This window comes from Barbatula barbatula (genome assembly GCF_947034865.1).
Source record: "Barbatula barbatula genome assembly, chromosome: 12".
In the NCBI taxonomy this organism is placed as follows: Eukaryota; Metazoa; Chordata; class Actinopteri; order Cypriniformes; family Nemacheilidae; genus Barbatula; species Barbatula barbatula.
This window is the reverse complement of record NC_136775.1, coordinates 9,172,104-9,199,057: the sequence shown is the minus strand read 5'-3', so window position 1 is coordinate 9,199,057 and position 26,954 is coordinate 9,172,104. Positions and strand designations below refer to the sequence as shown.

Sequence of the window (26,954 nt, the reverse complement as noted above, 5' to 3'; positions counted from 1 at the left end):
CTGCACAACACAAAAGAAGATATTTTGAAGAATGTTGATAACCAAACAACAACGTTACCTATTCATTTAGATTGTATGGACTCAAAACCAATGCAGGTCAATTGGTACCACAGTTGTTCGGTTATCAACATTCTTTAAAATATCTTCTATTTTTGGGTGAACTATCCCTTCAGGACCAGGCTAACAAAATAGTGTAAATAGTTTTGGTAAATACAATATTAAATGTAGATGTCTTAAAGTATTGTTGGCTCATATTGCCTCAGGGAAGTCGAGCATCTGTGTTATGGCCCACGTCCTCAGTTTTATTTTTCATTTGCAGGCATCAGCACAAAGCTGTGTGTAAGCTGCTCAGGGTTAATGTGAACCGCACCAAAAAGGTGAAACGGATCCCACTCTAAGAAATGATCAACAGACCTACTTGGGGTTCGATTTTAAAAGAATTAGGCCACATAAACATAGTGAAGGTTTGTTCTTTGAGCACAGGTGGATTGGGAGCATCATATTTTTTGTCTCGGCTGAACAATAGCTCAGGAAAATGTCGTTGCCAGAAAAGGGGAGCTTTGACACGGCGACAGATAACCATCAAAAACTAGGACAGTTCTCAGAGGGGCAGTAGGGGACATGACAGTGGGGACAGGGGCTTATGATGAGGGCCCCTCACCTTGCTTTCTGATTTGGGTCCCACACACGCTGTTCGAGCTCGGTTTCCTTGAAGTGTCCTTCGCTCAGAGCAGGTGCTGTTATGCGGTGACCTGTTTGGCGGCGGAACAAAGACTCTCTATTTGTCTTTCATTCTCTCTTAAGTGTTTCAGAGATGAAAGACGTTCATTTCTGAAACATTGTCCTTCTGTTTCACTCTCGTCACAAATTCCTCTTCTCAGCTGAATTTATTTTTCTCAGTTGTTTTTTTTGCTAATCCTTTTATACCGGACTCCTTGATCGTCCGGGTTCAAACGTTTCTGTACGCGTCCTTCTGTCTCGGCATCTCTGTCGATCAGTCTTTGCCGATAGTCCTCATCAGCCCAGCTGACAGACCTCCTCAGGGGCCGCTCATGGGAAACATCACCCACCCGGTCTGTAGGAGTATTCATTAATGCATCCATCCTTTCCTCTCTTCCTCCACCTGTTCTCCCTGGGAAGGGCTAAGGTTAATTAGCACATTCGATTAGCTAGACGCCTCCACCATTTGCGCACGATTTCCATCTCGATCTCCTTCACCTCTCTGACAATCCTATAACCTGTTGTACGGGCCGGCATACCCGTACTACATTTATTCTGATTGCTTTAAGTAGTAAACAACAATTAACTGTGTTGTTTATCTCCGAACTTAAAAAAACTGAGTCATGAATCATGAATCATTTTAAGACTATCTCTAAATTATATCTTAAATCCTACCACACACCTCTGATAAAAAAACAGTTGTTTCTTTCACTAGGAAAGCAAACCATTCTGGGGCACTTTTGACTACCATTGTAATTTTTCCTACTGTGGTAGATAAAAGTGGACAGGAACTGTTTGGTTATAAGCATTCTTCCAAATATCTTTCTCTGTGTTCATCAGAACAAAGAAATGTATAAAGATTTGGAATTAAGTGATGACAAATTTTTTTTTGGGTGAACCGTCCCTTTAAGAGACCTGATGTTTCGAATGACAGAACTGGGTTGTTTTTGTATCTCTTGGTTCGTCTGCGTTTTAAACATAGCTTAAGATCCTGAATAAGATCGACATGATTCAGATGTTCCAGTTTCTATTGCTTAGTTGGTAGAGATTGACCTTCATACAGATTCGACAGAGCTCAGAAACGGATGAAATGAATGTCTTGAATGCACTAAAGTACTAGTCTCTTGGCACTAGTCAAGTGGCTTTAAGATCAATATAAATGAATAACGAACACTGAGCCACAGCTGCCATTCAGTCACGTGGCAAACCATTAATATGCCTGACCATGTGCAGCTATTTGTTTACTGCGATTTAAATAAAGATAACTGTTAAAACAGGCTCTCGCCGTACGCTGTTCTGCCCAAGAACTCGAGACATTCTCCAAGCTGCCATAGAAACGCGCTTTGACATGTTGCGTGCGCTTGTTTTTCTTGAGAAAGCAGTGATAACACTTGCTAAAGCTGTGTGTGTATTTGTGCTTGTTTTTTAGATGTTCCTGTCTAAAATAACGTACTTAATGCTTTCCGATTTGTCAGGCTCACTTTCTGACTCGCACTTAGTCATATATCAAGGACAATGTTACCGGTCAACATAAAATGTGTTTGAGAAAGCGTGTTGGGTTTTTTTTGACTCTATTTTTTCTCTTATCTTGCATTTTGTCCTGAAGGCACAGTGTTCAGTAAGGGCTGTGTTTGATACAGTCTTTTTATATCTAACCTATTAATACATTACTGTGATACAATCAAACAATATTTTTGATAGTGCATCCTATAGCACCACTGCCTCGATAGTTTGTCTAACCAGTGGAAGACCGGAGTGTTTGAGAAATCTGATCTTTTATCTTCTGTTAGAGTCGCTATTGGCACACTTCACCTTTAATCGTTTTTGTTGACATGTTTATCTTGTTCTTTGTCCTGCGCCCACACATCTCCTCATCAGCAACACACTGCTTTACACAATGTCCCATCTAAAATCTCAGAACACCTTTATACAACATCTTTCTCTATGACACACTCATCCTCATATACACGACAAAGTCTACTCATTACAACCTCATTCAGTAAATATCCCATAATCCTCTGCATTTTGTTGCAGCTATATAATGCAATGCAGGTACCCCAGTGTGAGCATCCGCAGTTAAGCCCTTCTGCGCTCCATATGGCATCCGTCCCTCCCTGCCGCACTATACAGGGCAGTATATAACAACAAGGTTAAACACCTCTCGCTCGCCCATTCAATGAAAGAGGAAAAGTGAGAAAGATGCTGCTGGGGAAGGCTGAGATGAGCCTTGGCGAGAATAAGGATGGATGGAGAGATGAGAGATGGGAATGATAAATCGTGTGCCTCTCCTTTATGTAAAAGAGGTACTTTTAGGCGTGACACAACCATAAATCAGACATGGGCCGCTCTCTCTAATTCCATTACAATAGCTAACACACACACACACACACACACACATTCTTTCTTACTCAGTCTTTCACAATGTGGTTTACGCTGTCTGGGGGTCTGTGGGGGTGTTTGGTAATATTCACCTAATGGGTTTGTATATCTTTTCCATATTTCTTTATAAGAGCACTGTTTTATCTGTCACATCTCTCCTCCACCCAGCCAGGTGTCCGATGAGACTAATGTTGTAAAGCACTGTTACGGTTGCATTGAAGAGGAGAAATTATTCTCATTGTCAGCCCAGTATGAGTTTTTAAGTGGGTGATGCGGAGGGCAAGGTCGATATTTATGACGCAGCAAAAAAATATATTTACTGGTGTTGAAGTTAAAACAATCGCCAGGACACACCCACTTCAACAGTAGATATTGTTTCTTTTACTTTTAAAATTTCAATTAAATTCACATTTTTGTCTTTATTTATTGAAATTCAATAATGGGAAAAGCACTAAAGAGTTTATTTGCAAAAACAGATAACTCTGTTTAAAATAAATCTAATAAATGTTTTTAATCGTTTTGTGTTGGTAAGCAGTTTTTTTTGTTGTTGTTAAAATTAAGTTACTCAATACAACCAAACTGCAGTTTGTTTGAATTACATTAAAAGCAACAAAAAACATGATTTTTTTTATTAAATTAAAAATAAAAGTTTTATTTTTTATTTATGGTATTATTTCAAAATACAAGTACACACATGTGTGTATAATATAAATGTATATATTTGAGATAAATTGTGTATTATATTATAATATATTAGTTAGTGATGTTTACTGTCAAAGTATTTGTCTGTTGGACATAGGTCATTGGAAAATTGCATTCTTTTTTTACATTTAAAAAAAATGTATTAAAAAAGCTTTGTCATTGTTATCTGACTTTAGAAATACAAACACGATGCACCCTAAGCCCCAGTGCATTATGGGTGTGAGGTAGGGTGGGACAGAGTAAAGAAACAAAGCAAGTTTGTGGAGATTTTCATCCCTAAAGCATGTGATAAAAGGGGTGTGTGTGTGTTTACATGCGTGCAAGTCTTTCTTTGACTTTAAAAGCACCTGTCTATCTTCAGGTTGGTGACGTGCACATATATGTGTTCGTGTCCTCTCGGTGGGAGAGGAGAGTTCTCCAGCTGTTTTGGCAGATAAGCTGTTGCTGCTGAGCTACCGGCTTCCTGCAGCGCATCAGTCGAACAGAGCGACTACTGTCACCACACACTCTCTCTGTTAACCAATAACACACTCCTCGCCAGTCAACACAAGCTGTCGCAGATTCGCACACCACCGCAAACCATCCACCTGCACGTCCGAAACTGTCCACGCAGCATTACGTGCACAGTTCAACCACGCACGCCCCTGCTTGGCCCCTGCAAACCAGCCCGTGCTAGTCGTAAACAACTCTTCAGGAAAAGTCACACGCGGCCTTCAAGTCTAATGAAACGCGTGCAAACAATCCGGTGTCGATGATGATTTGCACACAAATATCCCCATGACACTGACTATAATTGCATTAATGAGACCCGGTGTTCCCTCTCTTGTTGTTTTCCTCGCTGAAACGGGGTTTGATGAGTCAGACTACCAAGTTTGGCAAACGGTGAAAATCTCTCCCAACCTGTCAGTCTGTCAAGGTGTTCCACAACTGTCTGCCTTTAACTCGTAATCACAGTTTGAATCAGCTGAGAGCATTACTGTCGGGTAACACTGACCAAGCACCGCTGTCAGCTCAGGTAAAGGAAGGGTTCTCAGCTTCTGTGAGGATGTGACCTGGCTGGTCTTCTAGCTTATGGAATCCTCATCACCAGTGAAAATGGCTTTGCTGAGGGTTCTTAAAACCGCTTGTACATGCTGTAGGTATTAATGCTGCTGACTGACAAAATGTTGAGATGGTTGACCTACTGATGTTTTTGATGTCCTGTTCACGTCATTCCAAACATGTTTTATTTCTTCGGCAGAATCCAAAAGGAGATATCTTAAAGAACGTTGGTAACCAAACAACAGTGGTGCCTATTGACTTCCATTGTATGGACACAAAACCCGTGAAGCGTCAGAGTCTGAATAAATGAAAGAATTCTTATTTGAGGAATAACTTCCTAAATCTTCTCTCCAGCTTATTCTCTGGAAACTCTCAGCAACGGGAAATAATTAGTTAAACCTGTCACGGAACGTAAGGTTTTCATAAACACAGAGTCAAATCTGCTGAATATTCAGAACGTTCTGTTCCAGGTCTCGATTTAAAAGATTAGGTGAGGTTGTCAGCATCTCCAGCTTGTGTTCGCGAAAAACACATCTTTACAAATTGAGCGTTTGTGTCTGTTTATGTATGTTCGCGTGTGCCTCCGTGCAATTATGGCCGTGCGTACGTACATGATCCGTTGGCACGAAGACGTGTTTTTCTTCAGATCCTGCAGATGGAGAGAAGCAGAACTTCTTGCCTAAATTTAGAAGTCAGTGAGTGCTTTCATTCATTCACTTCATATTTACACAGCCCACCTCATAAAAGAACCCCTCACTCGCCACACTGATAGCTTCGGCGGGAACAGGAATGCTTATTTTTCTGAGGTGTATTTGTTTATTTGGGGAGAAAAATCATAACTCATGAAGATTATGGCATATAATGACCTAAGATACAGTATAAACAGTGCTGGAAATGACAGACTGGGAGGGACTCTAGTTGGGGACATTTTTTCATGTATTTTTGAACTATGGATTTAGAAAATGCCACTATGTATGTATGAAATTTGCAAAGCGTTTTGGGGATATTGCATCAATAAAAGATGAAAACCCTCTACGTTTTGAGGTGGACCTCCATCCCCCCCCTTAAAATTCACTCACTTGACTCAGTCCCTCTGCGCCTCCACACAAACCCCCCCCCCCCCCCCCCGCTTTTACAGCCGTGACTTTTCTTTCAGGAAAAATTTAAATGTTACTGTTACATGAAGGGAGCTGAATGCCTCTCTCTCTTTCTCTCTCTCGTTCTCTCTGTACGTATTGATCTGTTTTAGTGGATTTTTGGTGGCATTTGCTCATTGCTTTCTCATTTTAGAGTTTATTGGATGACTACCATCTTGCATGTTTTGCAATCGAAGAAAACGGCAAAGTCGTGAGAAACAGACCGCACTGCTTTTCCACCCAACGATCCGCTCTCCTACAACTCTCTGACCCGTATTTAAACAATGTTCCTCTGCTGCTAGGCGCTCGATTTAAAGTTGATTTGATTTGGAAGAAGAATTTGAGAAGCAGATGGGGCTTTGTGTGCGAAGCATTTGTTTTCTGGGTAAAAGGTCATTTTGCAGGGGCCTGTGTGTGGAGAAAGATTCTTTGTGAACTTTTTGCAGAACTTCTTGAAATATATTTTCACTGTAAAACTAGTGAGCTGTTGTCAAAAAGAGTAAAAAAAATCTATATCAGAGCTAATCTAAAATCCAGCAGCGGGGTGGTAAAACTTCTCAGAGCTCTCTAGTCAATAAGCAGCACATTCAGCACAGCTGGATCTTTAGAAAAGTCCTTTTGTCTTACAACTTGAAAATGGTAAAACTCGAAAGTGAGTGCCCAAACTTCTTGTTTTAATAAAAAAAGATGTCAACCTAGTGGAAACAACTGCTAAAACCTAAAGTTAAAGCTAAACTTTAAGTTAAGATGTTTAGACGGCGAGGAAATCAGAGAGAGGAAAACAATTTTTTTGCAATTTAGTTGAATAAGTGAATTGCCAAGAAAGTGGGAAAGTTTACAATCAGCTACACAAGACATATTTGATCAGCTTCAAAATCGTGTTTTACAACCAGGAAACTGTGTTCTCCTGTGTCCTACAGTTTTGGAAAGGGAGTTTGCACAGCTTCTTTACTGTATAAGAACAGCTCATAGGTGTTGTGTGCGAATAACTGCTCGAAATTGTCGTATCATGTTGCAGGAGTCCAACAACAACTTGGGATATTTTAAGTAGAGTTAGATTTTGGAATTGTTTAGTTTTGGAATAGCACTCAATCTTAAGTGCCAATGTGCAATTGAGGTTCACTTCAGTAATGGTGTTTTGGTTTAGGTGAGCGAAATGGGTAGCCTACAACGTTCTTTTACATTGGTGAGTGGGATGCCACCTGAGGTTAGATTAAAACATCAAATGTGAGGTGTGGTGAGTAATTATTGGACATTATTATTTGACAAATATCAGAGAACATAGGTTTCATAAAACAAGCATCCAAAACAAAAAGCTAACAGGAAATAAAACATATTCTGAGTACAATTTTATCAGTTAATAATATTAAGTTGATCGTCTCATGCAGTAATATATTCTCCTGGGAATTCTATCCTCGTTCAAAGATTTTCAGGAATGTGGTTTGGGCCTCTAATCCAGGATTACCTTTGTGTATCTGTGGACATTGTAAACAACAGATAGATGAGAAAAGGGATTACTTTTTGTGAGGAATGCCCTAAACATGTTTCCTGGCCACGCTAACCTTTTTGTAGAGACAAACAAAACTCAACTCACAACTTCTCTCTTTTCTTTGTTAGTTTTGAACTTTAGACTGGAGATTTTTCTGTTCTGAAGCACAACAGTGGTTTCAGAGAAAATATAACAACCAAAATATCTGTCTTAAAAAGCACGTTACATGGAAAATTGACTATCTTTCAGTGTGAAACGTAGCTGCCCTTCAATGTTAAAGATCTGCAAAGTTGTTTATCCAATAAGTCATGATAAATAAAGATATTGTCTCCCAGAATAAGGAGTAGACTCTGAACCGCACAAAGAAGTCGTTTCGGTTTCGAATCGAGTGTAATCTTTAAACGTAACGAATTAACACATCAGCATAATCCCAACCTGCCCGCGAAACACCCACAAACACTGACCTCTGACCTACCCACAAACACTTCTGATAGTTTGTGTGTTTACATGTAGCGGAGCTGGAGACGCGGTGTTGTGTGCCGTGAACTAATAATATTTGCGTTAGTTACTAATAAGCCTCCAAGAGCTGAAATGTAGTTGTGCGTGCGTCTATGCGGAAACACAAATCACAACAGACTGGGGTAGGCAACCAATCGGAACAAAGTGGGCTTGTGAAAGGGAGGGGTTTAGAGAAACTGAATCTTCAAACTACTTTGAGGGAACCGTTTAGAGTTCTGGGGAAATGGGGTGAAATTAAATGCTTATTTTGAGAAAATTACAGCGTTGTTTGACCTTAAATGCATTTAAACCTGTTGTTGGGGACTCAAATACAATATTAGGACACTTAAAAATAGAACATAATGGGCTCTTTAAAGGAACAGTTCACCCTAGAATTACATTTTTGCCATAATTTATTTACCCTCGTGCTTTCTAGGTGTAAATGTCTTCATTTAATGCAAGTGAATAGAGACACAGTGACCCTACAAAAAGGGGAATTGGCAATCTTGTAGGTTGGGAAGTGTCTTGCAACCACAAGAACCAATGAGATTCAAATGGTAAAACATTGCTGCTTCACGACGCTACGAATCTCAAGTTTTGAATCTCATTGGTTTGTCCCTTGTCTTGTTCTCAACTCAAAATAATAATTGTTTGCTCACAAATGTTTCATTAACCACGGACATATAACCCTGGACCTGCTTTATGTGCATTTTGGAGTGACTGACTGAGTCTCTATTCACTTGCATTACAAAGCCAGGAACGACCAGGATTTGGATTATTATTACTCCAAATGTGTTTGCCAGAAGACATGTACACCTAGGACAGCATGAGCGTGAGTAAATAATGGGGAGAAATGTCATTCCAGGGTGAATTGTTCCTTTGAGAATCTTTTGAGTTTCTTTCTTTGCATGCTTTTTCCATATTCTGGGTATCGGTGCATTGTGCATTTAGATTGAACTTCATCCCTGATCAGAACCAGATGTGTTCAAACCAGCTTCAGTCCGTAAAACAGAAGTAGATTAAAGGGGCCATATAATCTATAGGGGGTTATTCTTATAGTTTGTGTACTCATAGTTAAATAAATTTTCACTTGCCTTGAAATGACATATTACTGTGTTTTGCAACATTTATAATGTTTATCTTAAAGATTCAAGTAGACATATTGTCAAAGATCTGTGAGTTTAGCTATTACACCTAGCACTAAAATGTGGTCTTACGTTCTCTGTTATCAATACCTTAGGGGATTTCTGAGTGACCCATTTCTGCATCTTATTTTACATAAATGTCTAGACAGACTGGGCCAGTCGAGAACTGAAGAGTATGTCTTCCGAGTACATCAAAAAGAGGTCCTGTTTTCCATATGTCGCCTTTAAAACCTGCATAGAAACATCTTAAGGGTCAAGTGATTGGGTTGAACACACTCGAGGTCTAAGGAACAGATTTCCATTTTTAACTTTCCTGCAGGGGAAATGTTTTCGTCCGGACGGAAATTACTGGCTGCTTGAATTAATGACTTGGTGAGGCGTTTTTTCCTGCTGTCAGAAAATCTTCACCTGAATGAGCAAATGCTCCTTGCCTCTGTTTCCTGAGCGGCGTGTGGTTGTGTGTTTAAATCCCTGATGCGTACGTCTGCATTTGTGACATCATTGGCGTTCCTTCCCTTTTGACAATTTTATAAGCACTGTGGCGTCCTCAGGATCATAATTCAAAAGTTGACGTCACCGTAATGTTTTACTCAATAAGATGTCAGGGAGGACTTCTAATAGGCATTTTTTTATTCTCTATCTCGCCCTTTTTTGCCAGTCTATCCCGAGTGCCTGTGACAAGCCATAGTTTGATTTAGTTGTCACCCGACAGAAGCATACATCACCCCTGCTCTTTCCATAAAATACAGCCATATTTAAACATTCATCATCTTTTATTCCATCATTCACTCTTTTCTGGCACTTGCTCTCCTATTTCATTCCCTTTCTCTCGGTTCACCCACACCTCATTGTTCACATTTCTTGTGTCTCTGTGGAAGGCATAGGTGATTCTGGAGCCTGCATGATGTGGCATTTAATAAAGACATGCGGTGGGTTGCCAGATTGTCAATTTTTGTGTGCCGCTTGTGGCTTTCAGGGTGATTAATGTGCCGAGATACCATTATATTGCTCTCGAGCTTGGACTTGCCCACACATCCGTTGGCCACTTGCCCGGGGGTTCTGACGGGGCCTTTTATTTTAAAAATTGTTACATTTTGTGGCTGCGTCTGAACCACAAGCTTTTTGTTTATTGGCTGTTTGTTGATGCTGTATTGAACATGCTGCAGTCTCAGCATCTAGCATTAAAGGTGTTGAAGTTTATTAAACAGCGAAAATGCTGGGTCAGTAAGTGTGTTCAATGTTTCTTTTGAAGAATCAATGAACAGGATATGAATTTAAAGGTGCCATATTTGACACTTTTACATAATGGCTGCATACACACACATTTTTGATGTTTGGAAATGTGTAAAATATATCTACTTTGTCATGATATGTCCCCTTTGATAAAAGCAAACAACATAGGCCATCCTGCAGCTGATGAAACGGGTGGTTATGCAAGTGGTTCAAGGCATCGCTGAAAGGCCACATGTCACCTGACAGCGGGACTCCTGTGGTCACAGAGAAAGATATGTCGGGGTCACTGTGAGCAAGACCAGCAAGAGAAAGATGGCACGATGAGAGAGAGCGAGAGAGCGAGCGCACAGGTGCAGGGAGAGAAACTAAGCCAGCCTTGACCGTTACTGGTCACATGTGTCCCGGAAGGCAGAGCTTTTGCATATGGCATCATTTTTATGGTTTTCACATAGCAGTGAGTGAATGTGTCTGCCGTTTAACTGACAGATTGTTTTTTGTAACAAATTTTACAGAGAAGAAAAAAAACATGCATCAAAACAAGACGTTATTGAAAGAGAAGGAAAGTGAAGGGAGAGATACAGTGGTCTGTTTGTGTGTCTGACCCGTCTGTCCGTTCCCACGGTATGAGGAGGAAGAACTGACCCTGGGAGGTTCTGCCCCTTCATCCTTCTCTCTGTCTTTCACTCACACACACACACACACACACTCACACACACACAAAGAATATGGACACATCCATGGTGTTAGTATTTTGATTAAAGCATTTAGATTTGTTTTATAGATTAATTTAATTATTCAATAATTGCATGTACAACAGCAAAGTCAACTTTATCATTGTTTTGTTCACGGTTTATTTAAATAATAATTATATTTGTTTCATTGTGGTCTGTTATTATCTAGCAAAAAAATATCCATCAGTCCATCATTTCTGTTATTCTTTGTCTTGTGTTTGTTGTTTAGTTGCAGTTTGTTAGAAGTCTGTCCTTTGATTTTCGAGAACGAATCTCCGTATCTTCAAACTCTTCATCTTTTTATTCTGATAAGCACCGAGTGGATAATTAGACAGAAATCTTAAACTAGGGCAAAAGTTTATTTTCAGTATTCTGATCAACCGAACACGGGGTTAAACAAGTGTTAAATAAACAGCTTTCACAGGGTGAATGTAGCCATGAAACTAACATTTAAAATGTCCTGTGTTTATTGAGCAAAAAAGTGAAAATGTTGTGGTGTGATTATTTTTATTTTTTGCATGTTCTTGCCTCGGTACCTCAAAAATGTTCTGATATTTGGATCGAGTAGGATAATTTGTTTGTATATTTTGGTTCATGTTCTTGCTCAGCCGTATGTGGTATATGGTTCGGTGCCTTACAGGATCTGCTGTCTGATGCAGCGTTAGCCTCGCAGTTTTTTCTGGCCACAGCATTTACATATTTTGGAGAAAGGGACAAACTCGCACTCTCTCACTTCTTTTTTTGTTTCTCTGTGATAAATTATACATGAAAAGTCAGTGAGTGTCGCCATCAGCCAGACCACATCAGACTTCTCATTGCAGAGAAAAGAACAAACACATCTCAGTAGAATGAGAGAGAAATAGAAAGACAGAGCGACAGAGATCTTGTACTGGAAGAAAGTAGGGGAATTGGTTGAACTTTATTGCCCCTGTGTTTGCACAAAAAGGAGTTTTGTTTTGTCACTTTTTATTATGTCTCATGTTGTTTGCTGATGCTACTTTTGGTCAGTTTTAGCTGAACCCCTCTATAAAATAGTGAATTCCTCAGCTAATATTCATCCGTGGCATTTAATATGTATTTTATCATCATTTAGTTTTAGTTTTTGAGAGAAAATTATGAAAAGCCAACAATTATATGAATTTCCAAAATTTGGTATGCTGTGCACGAAATTACACATTTGAAGTTGATATCGAAAGATTTTACTAATTCTGAGTGAGCTATTCCTTTATGGAGGGCTGTTTGTTTTTATAGTCTGTGGTGTGTGCGTGCGTGTGGATCACAGAAGACTGCGACTAATCAATATTTCCACTCCAAGGTGAACTCTAATATGGGTAATTTATCCGGCATCAGCTCAGAAGCACGCACACAAATAACCTCAACAAATGGCCACTTTTATCTCAACAGCCGCAACCACATGCCACATCTGTATGTTAAGAATCATATAAATTTGCAGGCAAATCAATGATCAACTTTTAATAACAAAGCAATTATTATAAATGACCAGCATTCCTGGAACACGGATATAGATGTCTTGAAATTCGGCTTCAAAAACTATGCTTGGGTTTGGCTATATTGTGTAATGTTAACTGAACTGAGATGATACAATACTTAAAAAAAAATTCGTAGAACAGGCATTAGTCACAAATTACTCAAGCAAATCTTGCGCAACGCGCATCGAGCAAAATCATATTTTCACCGGCGTTCAGCTAATGTCAGGATCGCTATTTGAATGCACAATCATGAGCAATGTTCTCTCCAGCTGACAGTGGTTGATCACCCGTAATTGAAAGTGTTCCCTCGCGGAGTGTTCCTGAAGGTCCAGTATATTACCATGCGGCGCGTGGTCCCTCACCCTTTTTTTATTTCCCCGCTGAAAGTCAGCGATTAATCTGATTAGTGATCTATCAGCTGAAAGTTCTGCCTCCTGGCTTTAATGGTCAATGGCCAGGCCCGGTCTGAATTATTAACAGTTCCATTCCTGGAGACCAGGAACAATTCATCTCCAAACAGAGACAAAATGAAATAAAGGGATGGGTTGGCCAAAGTGGACACTAACAAACACATGGTGGAATTGAAAGTAGGACACACATACACACATTTGGAGGAAGAAATCGTTTCATGTAGCGGTAAAGAGCACTATTAGTGTGGGTGTTTTAGATTAAAGAAGCACTTTACTCCAACATGAAAATGGTCACTGACGCCAGCTTAAAGAAGCACCTCCAAACCTGTGTGACTTTCTTTTAGTGGAACACAAAAGGAGAAATATTTGCTGACGTCAATTTGATTTCAGCATAAATGAGCAGTGAATAATGAATTTTCGGTGAGCTCATAACACAGAGTGACACGAGAGTGAGTAAATAATGAGAGAATTGTTTGGGTAAATTATTATTTCAAAAGAATAGTTCATTTGGAGTCTAGAGAACGCTGTAGGCAGGCTGTGTAGGCAGCTCACTGAGTCTTAAAACAAAGCAACTGTGCTTCTACACCTCATATAAATGAAACACGTTCCGAAATTGAATTCTAATCCCGAGTTTAAATCTCCTTTTGCTCAGCAGTGACAAACTAGAACAGCAAGTCTGTGTGAGAAGACCAGCCCCCATTTTAGGACAATAATGACATTGTAAAACATAAACGCCTGACGCTCAGCTGAAATTGATTATGGACAACACACCCACAGCTATCTAAATGGAAAGAGATTGTAGACTTGCATTATGACATTTTAAACACATCTTTACAAACAAGGACATCCCAATAGACAATTCACCCAAAAATTTTAATTCTGTCTTCAGTTACATTACCCTCTTGTCATTTCAAACCTGCGTGACCTTCTTCTGCAGAACACAAAAGATATATTTTAAAGAACAGTGGTAACCAATTGACTGCGATACGCATTGACTTGCTTTGGTTTTGTGTCCGAACAACAGCGGTACCCATTGACTTCTATTGAATGGTTACAAACACTCATCCACATTTCTGCAAGATAAAGTTAGTCATACAGGAAAGGAAAAGAGGGTGAGTAAATAATGACAGAATTTTAGTTTATGGGTGAACTGTCCCTTTAAAGGTAGATCCAAAGGTGAATTTCAGTACATCCATTGCGAAAGTTGTAAAAGGTGCATCACAATAAAAAGAGTACTCTCGAAAGAAGCTTAATAGAGTTTGAATGGATTTGATTGAATTGGATTGTTTCAAGATGCAGTACAGATCAAACACTGTCATGGCCATTAGATCGCACACTGCGAGTCAATGCTGGGGTCCAAAGCAAGACTGCCGGTAAATCACGACACACACAAACACAGTCACTTAATGTGCGGTTCAGCCATGGGGGAATCTACCGGCATCAGGCAATTTCGACACTGTTATCCTTTTTTTATCCTCTAGTTCATATTTCCAAGCTGCAACTCACTCTAACCACAGCGTGTATTGATTTTATGGCAGTGTAACTTCATGCTTGGGTAGTTACATTAGCTTCATTTCAAATGAGCTGTGTTTGACAGATTTGCTCATCAAAAAGCCAATGACATCCACCAGCCAAAGCAGAATGAACTGCGATTTCACTCCCGGCAGCGTACAGCGATAAACACCGTATAATATTGTTTGTGTGAGGCCAAATTCAGTGTGGTCTTTCCAGAAGCTGACAAATGCCGGCATGAGGGACGTTATTTTAAAACCAGTTTGTGTTATAAAATAGATAGTGCTGATAGTGGGTGGAGATTGTGGGTCCGTGATAACACACATAATGGTAACGGGAAAGATGTTCGTTCTTTTTTACCTATCTACCTCTTGCTCCTATATCACTGTGTAGCGGCCAAAGAGAGGCCAATTTGGAAAAAAAGGCTGAACTACTCTCACGGCACGTTACTGTGGCAGTTTTTGATTCTTCCAATGCAGCTAGATAAGGAATGTGTTTGTATTTTGCTATGGTTTGTTTTGTTCGTTCTGCCTCCGTAGCGTAAAGCACATAGGAGATATCACCAATTTTGGGCTTATGAGGAATGCCTGTACCCCCCTACCCGTCCATCCCCCTGTGTTAGTATGTGGTGGGGGTCGTGAGTGGGCGAGTTTTGCAAAAGCCTCTGCACGTATGTGCTATAACTCACCAGCGGTTAGAGGGGCTAACTGTGGTCAGAATGTGATAGCCTTGCACAAATGTGTTCCTGGAAACGCATTCAATCCCCACCAGCCTCACCAGGGGTTTTAAAGATGCAGGGGTATGGAATTCCAGGACCGGTTAATTGAATCCGTGATTCAGTCTCGCTGACGGGTACCACAGTCAGATTATTTTTTGCATTAGGGCAGCACAGCTGTATTAAGCCCTTATAAAAGTTTAATGTTCTCCTGGCACTAACCGCACGACGGTAATGGATGGATGGATGGTTAGATAGATGCACGCATTGTATACATGCATGGCAGTGTTTTTTGTGTGTACAACACAAACGGCTTCCAGGACTTTCTTGTTGTTTTTGACAACAGTGGGTTAATGGGTTTCAAAAATGCGCGATGGCTTTCTTTACTCCATACACAGATGGGAGAGCAGCTCTCAAGTAGAAACATCTGGTCCTGTTTAGAGTTATGCGGCGTGTGTTTATGTGAGCGAGATTTTATGTTAAGCAGGAGTGTAAGATACATTATTTTTCCCGAACAGTTTGAGTTCTGCATCTTCTTCTATTGCGGGTTCACTGACTGGTTCACATCTCCTGCCAACTTGAGTCACCTTCAAACCAGCGGTTATTACTCTACAAATCTTGAACACAGCCAGATCCAAATATACTTATGTCCTTTTCTTTCTCTTTTTCTCTCTTTCGCATTTTCAGGATCTAGACTGCCAAGACTTTTTTCTGTTGAAGGTGTTGCCCCAGTTCCCTCCTCAACGACACCCATCTGAGGTAAAGCGGGACAACATATCCTCAGATTCCCCTACTGGCCGTCTGCTCAAAGGACAACAGTGAGTATCGAGTTCACGGTCTCTTTATATACAGTGTTCTGGGTTTCCTGCCTGTCATCACGGACACGCCAGTTCATATTTCCTCTCATCGTCACGGCAGACAGAATTGATTTCAGACACAGCATTTCACAGAGATGCGGCATCGGTTAGAGATCAGCAGAACTAACAAACGCAGATCGACCTGTCAGAGCCGATGCAACCCACGCCAGCCGGATCGCATCCGTAGATTGCGTTGCTAAGGAAACGTGACCGTTGCCTGTCAGTCACGTAGGAGCTGCTGATCTAAAATAAGTGTTGCGGGGCCATGTTATGGCAGTTTAGAGTGACCAGACGTTTTAAATTGGGGCCTTCGCAGCCTTATGAGCCGTGTCCCATGTATTTAGATTAAGTGCTATAAATAAATGTTTTAAAGTGACACCACAGTAAATCCCACCGTTTCTGTCGAATGTATTTAGCAGCAGTGTAACATTGTAGCGGGTTAGCACATTAGCACAAATACGTTTTGGTACTATATTTTTAATAATGTAATATTTTAAAACAATGACTGCCTTACTGAAACACACCACTCTACATACAGGAACTCGTTGTAGAGAACATGTGACAGATGTTTGACACACAATGAAATGGCCTTTGTTTTTCTCTTCACACTTTTGGCTAAAACTGCCCTCACATCATTTGGTCAGCACCATTGTCCATTGACGCTCATTCTTGCTTGCTACTCTCTGTAAGCAGAAACAACAATGTAAGCGCTCTCATTCTAGATTTCTATCCGTCCACCTCTTCTGTCCTGGATGCTGCATTTTGAGTCAAATGCCACAGAGGACTGCTCGGGGTGGTATTCAATAGAATTGCATCACACTGTTTATCCTGAAGCTTCTATTGTTTGTTGCTAATGTAGATTGTTTGTTGCCACTGGTTATAGTGGTACTTTTTGACACATTGGGTGAGAAGGCTTATGGAAAGCAGAACTTGTCTTATTTACATTTATGGATTTGGCAGACGCTTTTATCCAAAGCGACTTACATTGCATTGTACTATACAATTGTTTCTGAATATGTGCAATCCCCTGGGATTGAATTTATAAACTTGGCGTTGCTAGCGCCACGCTCTAACCACTGAGCGACAGGAAAGCGTATTTTTGAAAATGCTGTTGAATGTGTTTTTCAAGTCGTTGAGTTGGAGTTTGCATGGAAATGTCTCCACATTTCTTCAAATGGGTCAACATTATCAAAATTGGGTGTATTTCACATTTTTAACATTCTAATTATTATTTGTTATTGCAATTTCTGTGATTCAGATACTTGCATTTTATTTCATAGTGTGTTGCCATCTACTTCTCTGTGTAACGTAGGACGGCTTAATAGTGTTACATGTCCTGTCTAATTCTTGCATTCAGTGCGGGGCTACAGCACATAGCGCATAGCGAATCTCACCCAACGAATAGGACATTTTACAGCAAGTGCCCGAAACAGTACTTTGAGTATGAAGACAATTATTAGACTTTTGTGTGACGACTTTTTCAGGCTACAATAGAATATTCCACATAATCAAGCTTGAGTTTTATAAATGAAAACTCTATTATAATGATGAGACTTGGAGCGATAACACATAACACAGTTCTGGAACGAGCAGGGATTTATCATTTACTTAACCGTGCATTTAAAGTGTCCTTTTTAGGATTTGTACAAACAGTCCCTCTAGTGTCCCCGCATCAGTAACAGCATTTCTGATTGGTTCCTCTGTACTCCAGGAGGGAAACACTTGGCTGCTTAGAAATAGCTTGGGGTTAAATTCTCTTTTCACCAGGAGATTGGCACTCCGATCATTTCCTGGTTGCTGGTATGCTTCCCTAACCAGCAGTTTCGCTAGTTATTTTCTGTGTGTTTTTCAGTGCACCCGTTCATTTGTGTGTTTGTCTCCCGAGGCCTGTTTGAGATCTGAGCTTCAGTGCCCTGAGACTAACTGGCAGGAGGAAGCAGATGGCTCCAAGGAGGGGTGACCCTGCAGCAGCTCTCTGACTCTGACAGAATCATGTCCTCCTGAGCCACACATGCCTCGCTTCTGTAATCCTGACAGATACCCGGACACGCACACACACTCGCTCATCCGCCAGTATTTGCTGTATCTCTGTAATCCATATGGCTGCCCCTCCTCCTGTCTTGCTATAACAGCCAGTGATGGGAACCCGCCGTATTATACTCTGTCACATTGACACACTAACTTTAAATGATATAGACTGCATTGAACAAACTTGCACGCATTGGCGCTGACTAAAAGAAGGAAGGACAGCTTTGAAGATCGAGAACTTATTAAAGGCTCAAGCCATCGCGAGTTTATGCCATATTTAATTTGACCCAAGACTGTGAGGAATGGAAGTACGGTATGTTCAATATTTTCTAATGTTAATGTGCCATTGTATATGCGACAAAATATTGACGATTTGCACAGGGACGAAATAACAATTTCAACCAGCTTAGATCGACATGTTTTTATGCTAGTATGTGGTAGTGGACCTTGGTAGTAACACCAGCATTCGATGCTGGTATCTTTCAGTATAAATATATGCTGAAGAACGGCCCCTTAAAGATCTTCTGTACATGACCTACGATGCATGATATACCATAAAAGCCGTTCAAATTTTTAAGTCATTTAATTTATTTTCCAACTGAAGACCTTGCTGCATTTTTGCACAAAACCTTCCCAAGATCTGAGTGGAATATAGTCATAATCCCCCTGCAATCTCACAGAAACGTCATTTCAGAAATGCAGCCCCCATAACTGCAGCGCGTGTGCGCCCAAAAGTAATTATGGGCTGTAGCTGGTATCAGCAGGAAGGTGGTGAGTGAAAAGCTTTCTCACGGTCCATTGTTATTCCACAACAGCGGAGTATTAAGTGGGGTATTGATCTTCTGATGTGATGCATCCGTCGGGATTCACCCACTGCTGATCCAGGATCAGGTCTGTCAGTCCTGGATGTCTCTCACCCGCCTGCTTTGAGACAATAACAGCCACCACAGAGTGAGATGCAGGGGAGGTTGTGCATTGGCGTGTATGTATATCAATGTGAACCTGGCCAAAAAACAACAATCAGCACTAAAGCTTGAAACTTACGTGCATGTGTTTGTGGCCTCAAATCTCACATAGCGCTCTCTTCTGTTTTTTAAGACATGCTGTGAAGAACACAAGATTCCTCTGTCTTGCTCTCTTTATCTCATGCAAAATCTGTGTTTCTCTTTTAACCTCATGCAGACCCCTTATATCTCTTTGTCTTATATTTTGGCCTTGAACATTGTCTTTGAAAATGTTTGTCAAGCATCTTGTATGCCTAAATTTTAGCACAGTTCTGTGTAGACTTGTACTTCTGTGGTTGATCTTTCAACTCTCATTTGACATATTCCTTTTTATTCTTTAATCCTTTACTTTGATATGCATCCAGCTTTGTTTAAAAAAAATACTGTACCACAGACATCCAGTCTTCTCCAAAAGCCAACACGCACACGACTTACGCAATTTTGTGCACTTGTGTGTGCATCTGCCCATGAGGGGAGTGCTGGCGCGTTCTCCTGTACCATCTCGCTTCAGCTGGAGGACTTGAAAAGCTGCCAAAAGAAGATAAATGCATTTAGCTGGATTTAAAACCTCCGCCAACCTCCCTGGGATGCCATGATGCTCGGCTCCTGCTGGTCTTCGTTGAATGAAGCGAGATGGTATTACGGTTTTCTGCAGAGGGTTCGATAGCAGCGCTGATAGCACAGATTGAGCTGTGAAAAAACATGTGAGACAGGTAAACACTTCTTGTTTAGCTGCTACACACACACAACCTCGGAGATGTGTCATAAAGTCTGTTTAACCACCTCTGCGTGATCTATTATTCATTTTCAATCGTGTAACTACTGATTCATTCATCATTTTGAAGTGTTTTTTAGATCAGGCCGTCTGTTTGAACAGAAAGGATGCCGTGCAAAGGCCATTTTAAAGTTTATGGGATAACTGTGAGATTCATAGATTTGATCTTGAGCTTAGTCACCGACCAATCAGACCCGATTTTTGGTAACTGTGTTTTTTTTGCCCACGTATAAGCCAAACGCTAGAGGAGAATGTAATACTCACTGTTGCGAGTGTTTCTGCACAGATTTTCTCTTCATAGTCTATTGTTCATCTTGGCTTTAAAGGGGTGGTGCAAAGGTGTGTCGTGCATTCTGACTTCTTAAGTGTTAAACGTGCTGTTTTCTCATGATCAACTAATCAAAAATACGTAGTATTTTGTCTTTAGCATATGACACAATTATTTATTTTAATAATCAAACGCCAACTCAGATGCTTGTTCTGGAACAGTTGCATGTGGGACTATTCATTTCCTTATATGGGTGTTCGCGTAATTTTTTTTATATTTTGTTATTATAAGTGTGATACTTTCTTCCCAAAATCAATGTGCATATCATTTATGCTTTTACTCTTGAATGTCCATGACGTGTCACAAGTTTAACCGGCTGCAGTCCTGCAGTTGAGACTCGCGTATCTCAAAGGATAACATCATTTGTATATTGCATGCGATGAAGTTAAATGTAATAGTTAAGGTAAATGATTAGCTGATTCATTTCTAATCAAATAGGCCTACCTGCCTAAGCGACAAAACCAGACAGTGTTGTCATATCATTCTTCATTGATTAATGTTCCTGAGCTGTATTATTTATTTTGGCGCTTTGCTGCCTTCTGAGCAGATCATTTACTGGCTAAAACGGAGGTTAATGTAGGTTGTGCAGATCCAGTCACGGAGACTGCTGGATGCAATTTTTTAAGTGATAAGTCATTGTGTTCGTGCTAGAGCCCTGCATTTCAGCCTGACTTATTTACGCCCCTCGGGCCGGGCTTCGGGTCAATTTTTACATCATAGCTCACAAGTGGTCCGGGCTTGTTTTAGACTTGTCCTCCTTATTATGTTTTAGACATTTGTTAATATTTCTAATATTAGAAATGTATTAAATAAAGAAGCGATAAGAAGTTGATAACGGTAAATTTAAAACATTGAGCAAGATCGCAAAAATGGCGAACTTAAAACACAGAACAACAGACCATGCTACCGCGAATGTACTGTGTTTAGTGTCCCCGCGAGCAGAAGTAGCAGCGAGCGTTCGTTCATTCAGCGCAACGGGACGAGTTATAGAAGAAAGGAGGACTGGACTAAAACCTTTCACTGTGGATGCTTTAGGAGATTGTTCTTGTGGCTGTACCCGTGTTCAGAGGCTCCTTTTCTGTTTGGGATTAGACTTTTTTCATTAGTAATTGTTTAGTGTAAAGTAAGCATGTTGTTATTATTATTATTATTATTTTAAATTGTTTAGATTTGACACGTTTGTTTTCAGAACGTTGTTCACCGTTGCAAGAAGCAGAGCAGTGGATGTTTTCCCCTTTTAATGTGAAATGATCCCAGACATATCTCTGATGCATTCGCTTAACTCCTCGTGTTTGCCTGTGTGTGTTTTGCGCATGACCCTCACGCATGGGCATGACCCAGCTGGATGATTGTTACGTTTTATTGAGTAAATTATTATCGACAATTAATCGATCCTCGATTAATCATTAACATCCCTATTGAGAATAAAAATTAGCCATGACTTTACACGCAACATGGTATGCTAATCGCTTTGTGCAGAGTCTTTGTCATCCCTAGCATTGTAATAAACACCTCTTGCGCACTGGGAAAAATGCCCTTAGTAATAACAAAGGAGGAAGATGAGACTCAAATCGGCCGACTGAGGCTCGTGATTAATGTGCATGTTCGATGTGAAGAAGTTGCTTTTATTCACAAAGGGTTCTGGCCTTTGTGCAAGACATTCGCACCCTCTCATCTGATAATTGTACGATAGAGACGCGGTGAATCACTCTTAACGCTTGCCCTCTTATCTTCACTCTGTCTGTCTTTTCCTCAGTCGCACTACACGCAAGAGCACTTGCAATCGTGCACACAATGACGTGCACTGTCAGCCCCTTGGCGCTTTTTTGACATGGTATCACCGGGCCTTTCCCCATCAGGTTGATTCCAAGGTCCGTATATAAGGGGTATCCTGCGCTGATGACCAGCAAGGCAGACAATCCCTGACTCCTCTGTTGCTCTCACAGACGCGTTTATGCCCCGAGGTCACATTACCATATTTATGGAGCTGGAGGCCAACCTTGGCCGCACACTTTCGGCCTGTTTAATGTGATGTTAAATCTTGCAGCAGGTAAAGTGTGATGCGTATATTGACATTCTGGTGTCACACTGGCACTTTAATAATGCTGGATTCCTAGACCGTGGATAAATGTTGCCCGGGGGTGTTTGCGTTATTCGCATTTCAAACTGAAAAAGATTATTCCGGAAGGATATGTTTAAATCAGGCTTTCGTGGTGATATTTCTGGGTGCGATATCTGATTGACCTGAATTGTTTCCACAGATAAGCAGAATAAAACATGCTGTTCTACTTTTAGATTTGTCCCTGCGAACATGTCCAAAAGAATTGGCAGAAGATTAATTAATTCTATTTTGAGCGTAACTGGACCTCTGGATAGGTAATGCCCACCCTCTTTTAAACCATTGGAAGTCAGTTTACTGTGAAGAAATACAGTCGTGTTCCTATTTATAAAATAAAATGACACTATAGAGGATATGAATTATTATTTGATATCATAGTCATTTATTTAACAGCTTTAAATTGGCTTTTCAGTTTTGCTCAGAATTTCAGCTTTAACCAGCCTTAGAACAAGTCAAGAAGATGAAACCATATATTGAAAATACATTTTTCATGACCCTCACTAGATTACAGGTAAGGAATACATCATGGTTTTAAATCGTCACCTTACAAAATAGCTAAATAAAATAAGAAGTTTTTTTAAATTAATAATAAATATGCAGATTAAACCATTAGATGGTTTTGAATTGTAAGCCATCTTTCATTTATTCCAGATAACAGTTTGTTTAGCAATATTGCTGTATGTAAAAAAAAAATGTCTGGACATGTTGCAGACTTTTGCATCTACATTGCTTTAGTGCTGCTTGGGTTAAAATGCACCATGTTTAGTTTGAGTTTAAAATGATTGTATGTTTGTGACGTGTGACATCAAATATATGTTTTGACAGTAAAAACATTGTTCATTGCTGTGAGGTAGATGTATGTGGCTTTTGCCTAGACTGGATCTGAACGGTTCTCTCTGTCTGACATTATAAACGCATGCAGACAGACAGGAAGCAGTTTCTTTTCTGCTGATTTAAGCCAGTGGTTTTTGAGTTTACCTGCTTGTCTTTGTGTAAACAGGGAAGATGCGTCACCTCTTTTCTTTTCTATCTTTATGCTGACGTGCGAAAGCATCTGGGCTTACAGGCTTTACTGCTGTTGTGTCATCATGACAATAAAGTTGAAAGATTGGATATAACTTCTCCCAAACTAGTTAAGTTGGTCATTTTAGCATACGGAAATAAATTACTGTGAATTTATTTTTTAATACCATTTACTGCATTTTATACCGTTTGTGTATCGATGATTTTATCGGACACACATGCCTGTGTTTGTTGATCAGTCTGGGTAGTGGCAAATAATATACCTATTTATATTTGATTTAATTTAGATTAATATGTATTTAAATTTTATAATAATTGTATTAAAAAACAATTGTTGAATTTTATTGTATATTCATGTTTTAATGCGGCCATAACTCAGACAGTTTCTGTATATCTCATGTTAATCTTGAGTACTTACAGAATAGTGTCGCACCCTTTAAATATTTTTAGTTTGATCACATCTTTAGTTTGATCGCATTTATAAAAGACAGATACAGCTGTACGATTATTTCCGAAAACATGTGACGCGTGTGGGAGGACTAAAGCACGTGTGAACAAATTCCCAACAAAAAACAAACATCAGTTTCACTCTCTGCATGCGGATCAAGTTTCAAACGATCTCCAAATCCAGCGGTATATCCACCGTTTATTTAACATTCATCACCCAAATGCAGCGTACAAACAACACAGCTATACTTTGCGAACATAGTGCTCTTTCCATGAAAGTGAAGGTGACTTGTGCGCATGTTCCTTCTCCCGCTCTCCATGTTTGATGCTTACATTTGCTGCATGATTTTCCGGGAGAATTGTCCAGTAAGGGACAAAAAGTTGTTACGTAACGGATTTTATGTCCGTAAAAAACTTTCGACCTGTACGAACACTGGGGGAGTGTATCGAGCAGAGAAATGCTACGTAATACGTCCAACAATTTTTTTAACAAGTTTTAAGTTTAGCCAAGTAACGGTTCTTCTACTGCTAACCCAAAATAATACTGGCTAGACATTCTTAGACACTCCTCTCCGAGAGTTTAACAGACCCGTTTCATTTCATCCAGTGGTCCCTCCTCGCCTAAGGGCGTGTTCCGGAAGATTTAGGCCTTTGATCTGTTGATAGGACCCGAGCTCTAGAGATCTGAGTATTTCTCAAGGTCTAAATGTGCTTCTTTCCTCTCCTCCTCGCTATATTAATTAGCTTTGGACCCTTAGGACCACATCCACGGGACTCTCGGAGACCATCTTTACTACTTGAGTTGCACTCGCTTAGAAATATATGTTAGAACTTCCAGCATCCACCTTTGGCTTATTTACAGGCTGAAACATCTGCCCCATCACACTTGAGAGACCAGGAATGTCTCAATGTCTCTGAACATTCTGCTCTCGAATCAACAGTAGTGGTCTGAGAAACATCACCCGTGTCAACAAAACGCCATAAATAGCCTCTGTTTCTCTATTTCACAGCACTAACCAGAGCCTCTTCTGTTACTTCTTCTCTCTGTTTTTTCTTCTCATCGATCCGTAGCTCATATTCACCGGTCTCCCCGTGCCAACTAAACCCTCTTTGCGTTTCAAAATATTCCGATTTCAGGCTGGTGAAGGATGGCTCGAGCGATTTCCAAACACATCCCGGCCTCCATTCGCATTGAAAAATAGGCTCTCTGTTGCATGTAGTGTAAGAGCTGCTGGATACGAGACCCCTCTTGGGAGAGCTGTATCTGAGGGCCGTAAATGATGTCGGTGGTTGTGGGATATGGGCATCCCGGACTCGTATCTGTGTCTGACTAATGTACGCACAGAACCTCTGTGTTTCTGCGGTAAGTTTTGTGTTACAGAGATATGGTGTCGTAGCCATTATATATCGAGATTTCTTGAAATAGCTGGCTGTGTTTAGATCAGCGCTGCGTGTGTGTATGCGTTTATATGATGGCTGGTGCCACTAGTAAAACCCCAGACGTGACGAAGCACTGCCTCACTGCCTTTATGTATTGATTCAATTTGGATAACTCTGCTCTGAAGGATTCTGATCTTAGTGGCTTTAACCTCCCTCTCTTTCTCTCTCACACACACAGATGTGTCAGTGAGACAGAAGAGTAATGGCCTCTCTCTGCCTCTTGCTCACACTAATGAGAATCTCAAATCTGACAAGCGAAGTGCATTCATCACACACACACACATGCTTAATGACACCACAGCAAGAGTCTTAAACACACACGTCTCTTCTACACAGACACATTCAAATGTTCATCTTCTACATTCCTCTTGGTTTGGAGTGTGGATGTGTAGCAGAACATTGAACCCTAACAACGGGAACAATGCAACAGATTTTGAGCTAATTTGTCAGGCCTCAGTGAATGTAAAGATACTTGGGCAACAATATCACAGTCGATCAAAACCTTAAAGGAGTCATATGGCGTGAATATGCATTGTTCTGTGTCTTTGGTGTGTTATAAGTTGCCCAAACATGTATTAGACACGTAAAATTGCAAAAATTCAAGTGTTGGAACAAAAGATGCATTCTATCTAAAAGCGAATGCTCACCCAGATCTGCCTGAAACGCCTCGTGCCACCACCAAATATGGTAAGAGGCGTTACATTTCCGTCACACGCTTGCCGTATTAGACCAATCACTACGCACTGGTTAACTGGCCAATCCTAGCACACCTCGCTTTTCAGAGCGATGAGCTTTGTAAAAAATGGTTGGGAATTGCAACCAATGGGTCTCTCCACCCGCCCCTTTCGCGGCACTACTGTGGTTTAAACAGGACTAAGATGTCATCACAATTTCGCTTATTTGCAGATGGAGATAACATATTTATGAAAGGGGACCTGTGGAGTATGTACAGTAGATAGAAATAGCTCATTCCAAGGTAATAAAAACATAACGCTTCATTAGACACATCGACATATATATATACATACACATATATTATATGGAAACACAGTTAACATGGAAAAGAGAGGATTTGTCACCCCTGGTAAGGATTGGCTTCATACCCCTCAGTGATGTGTCTAAAGGTTCCTATCTCACTGTCGCTCTGCTAAAGTTTAGTCATTTTACTTTTTGGCTGTAGGTAATTGACTGATAGTCGAAGAGATGTGGATTAAGAGCGATTATGAATATTAATTGAAAAGCAGAGAAGATGGAGGAAATGGCATGATAACACATGCATTTATTAGATTGGTCTCTGAGCCACATTTGATCTTTTAATCAGGTCTGGGATTGAGATTATGCCTTGGATATTGAGATTAGGATTACATATGGGATTATCCCATTGGAAGACGAAACAAATCTGTGTCATTCAGCATGTGATCAGAATTCAGAGTTAATACATCAATATGCCTTAACAAACACACACTCACTCCAGGCGCCCTCTCATAGCTTCCAGTTCAGCGGATTAAATGCAATGCCACCAGTAGGTATTTTGTCATGAAAGAGGCCAGATGGGAGGTTCTAAAACATTGCCATTTTTTTGGAAAATATTTGTAAAAACGTTGTTTCAGCGTTGAGATTATGTTGAGCTCCTGACTGCTAGTTTATTTGGAGGAATTTGACCTTTGACCATGTGGCCCAGTGACATGCAGGCATTACCACACTGCTGTAGTGTGTGACCTGTGTGGTCTAA

At 40.4% G+C, this 26,954-nt stretch overlaps 1 protein-coding gene across 4 annotated transcripts in view; it reads left to right on the top strand.

Annotated features, from left to right (window-relative positions):
- The window catches only part of sema6cb (semaphorin 6Cb), a 109,919-nt gene that overhangs the window by 31,249 nt on the left and 51,716 nt on the right, over positions 1–26,954 (top strand). For 2 of the 4 annotated variants that reach the window (XM_079469678.1, XM_079469676.1), the window contains exon 3: positions 15,889–16,019. The exons of the other annotated variants lie outside the window; for them this stretch is intronic. The gene's annotated coding sequence lies outside the window, so the exon portion shown is untranslated. The remainder of the gene's footprint in view (positions 1–15,888; positions 16,020–26,954) is intronic. 4 annotated transcript variants of the gene reach the window in all.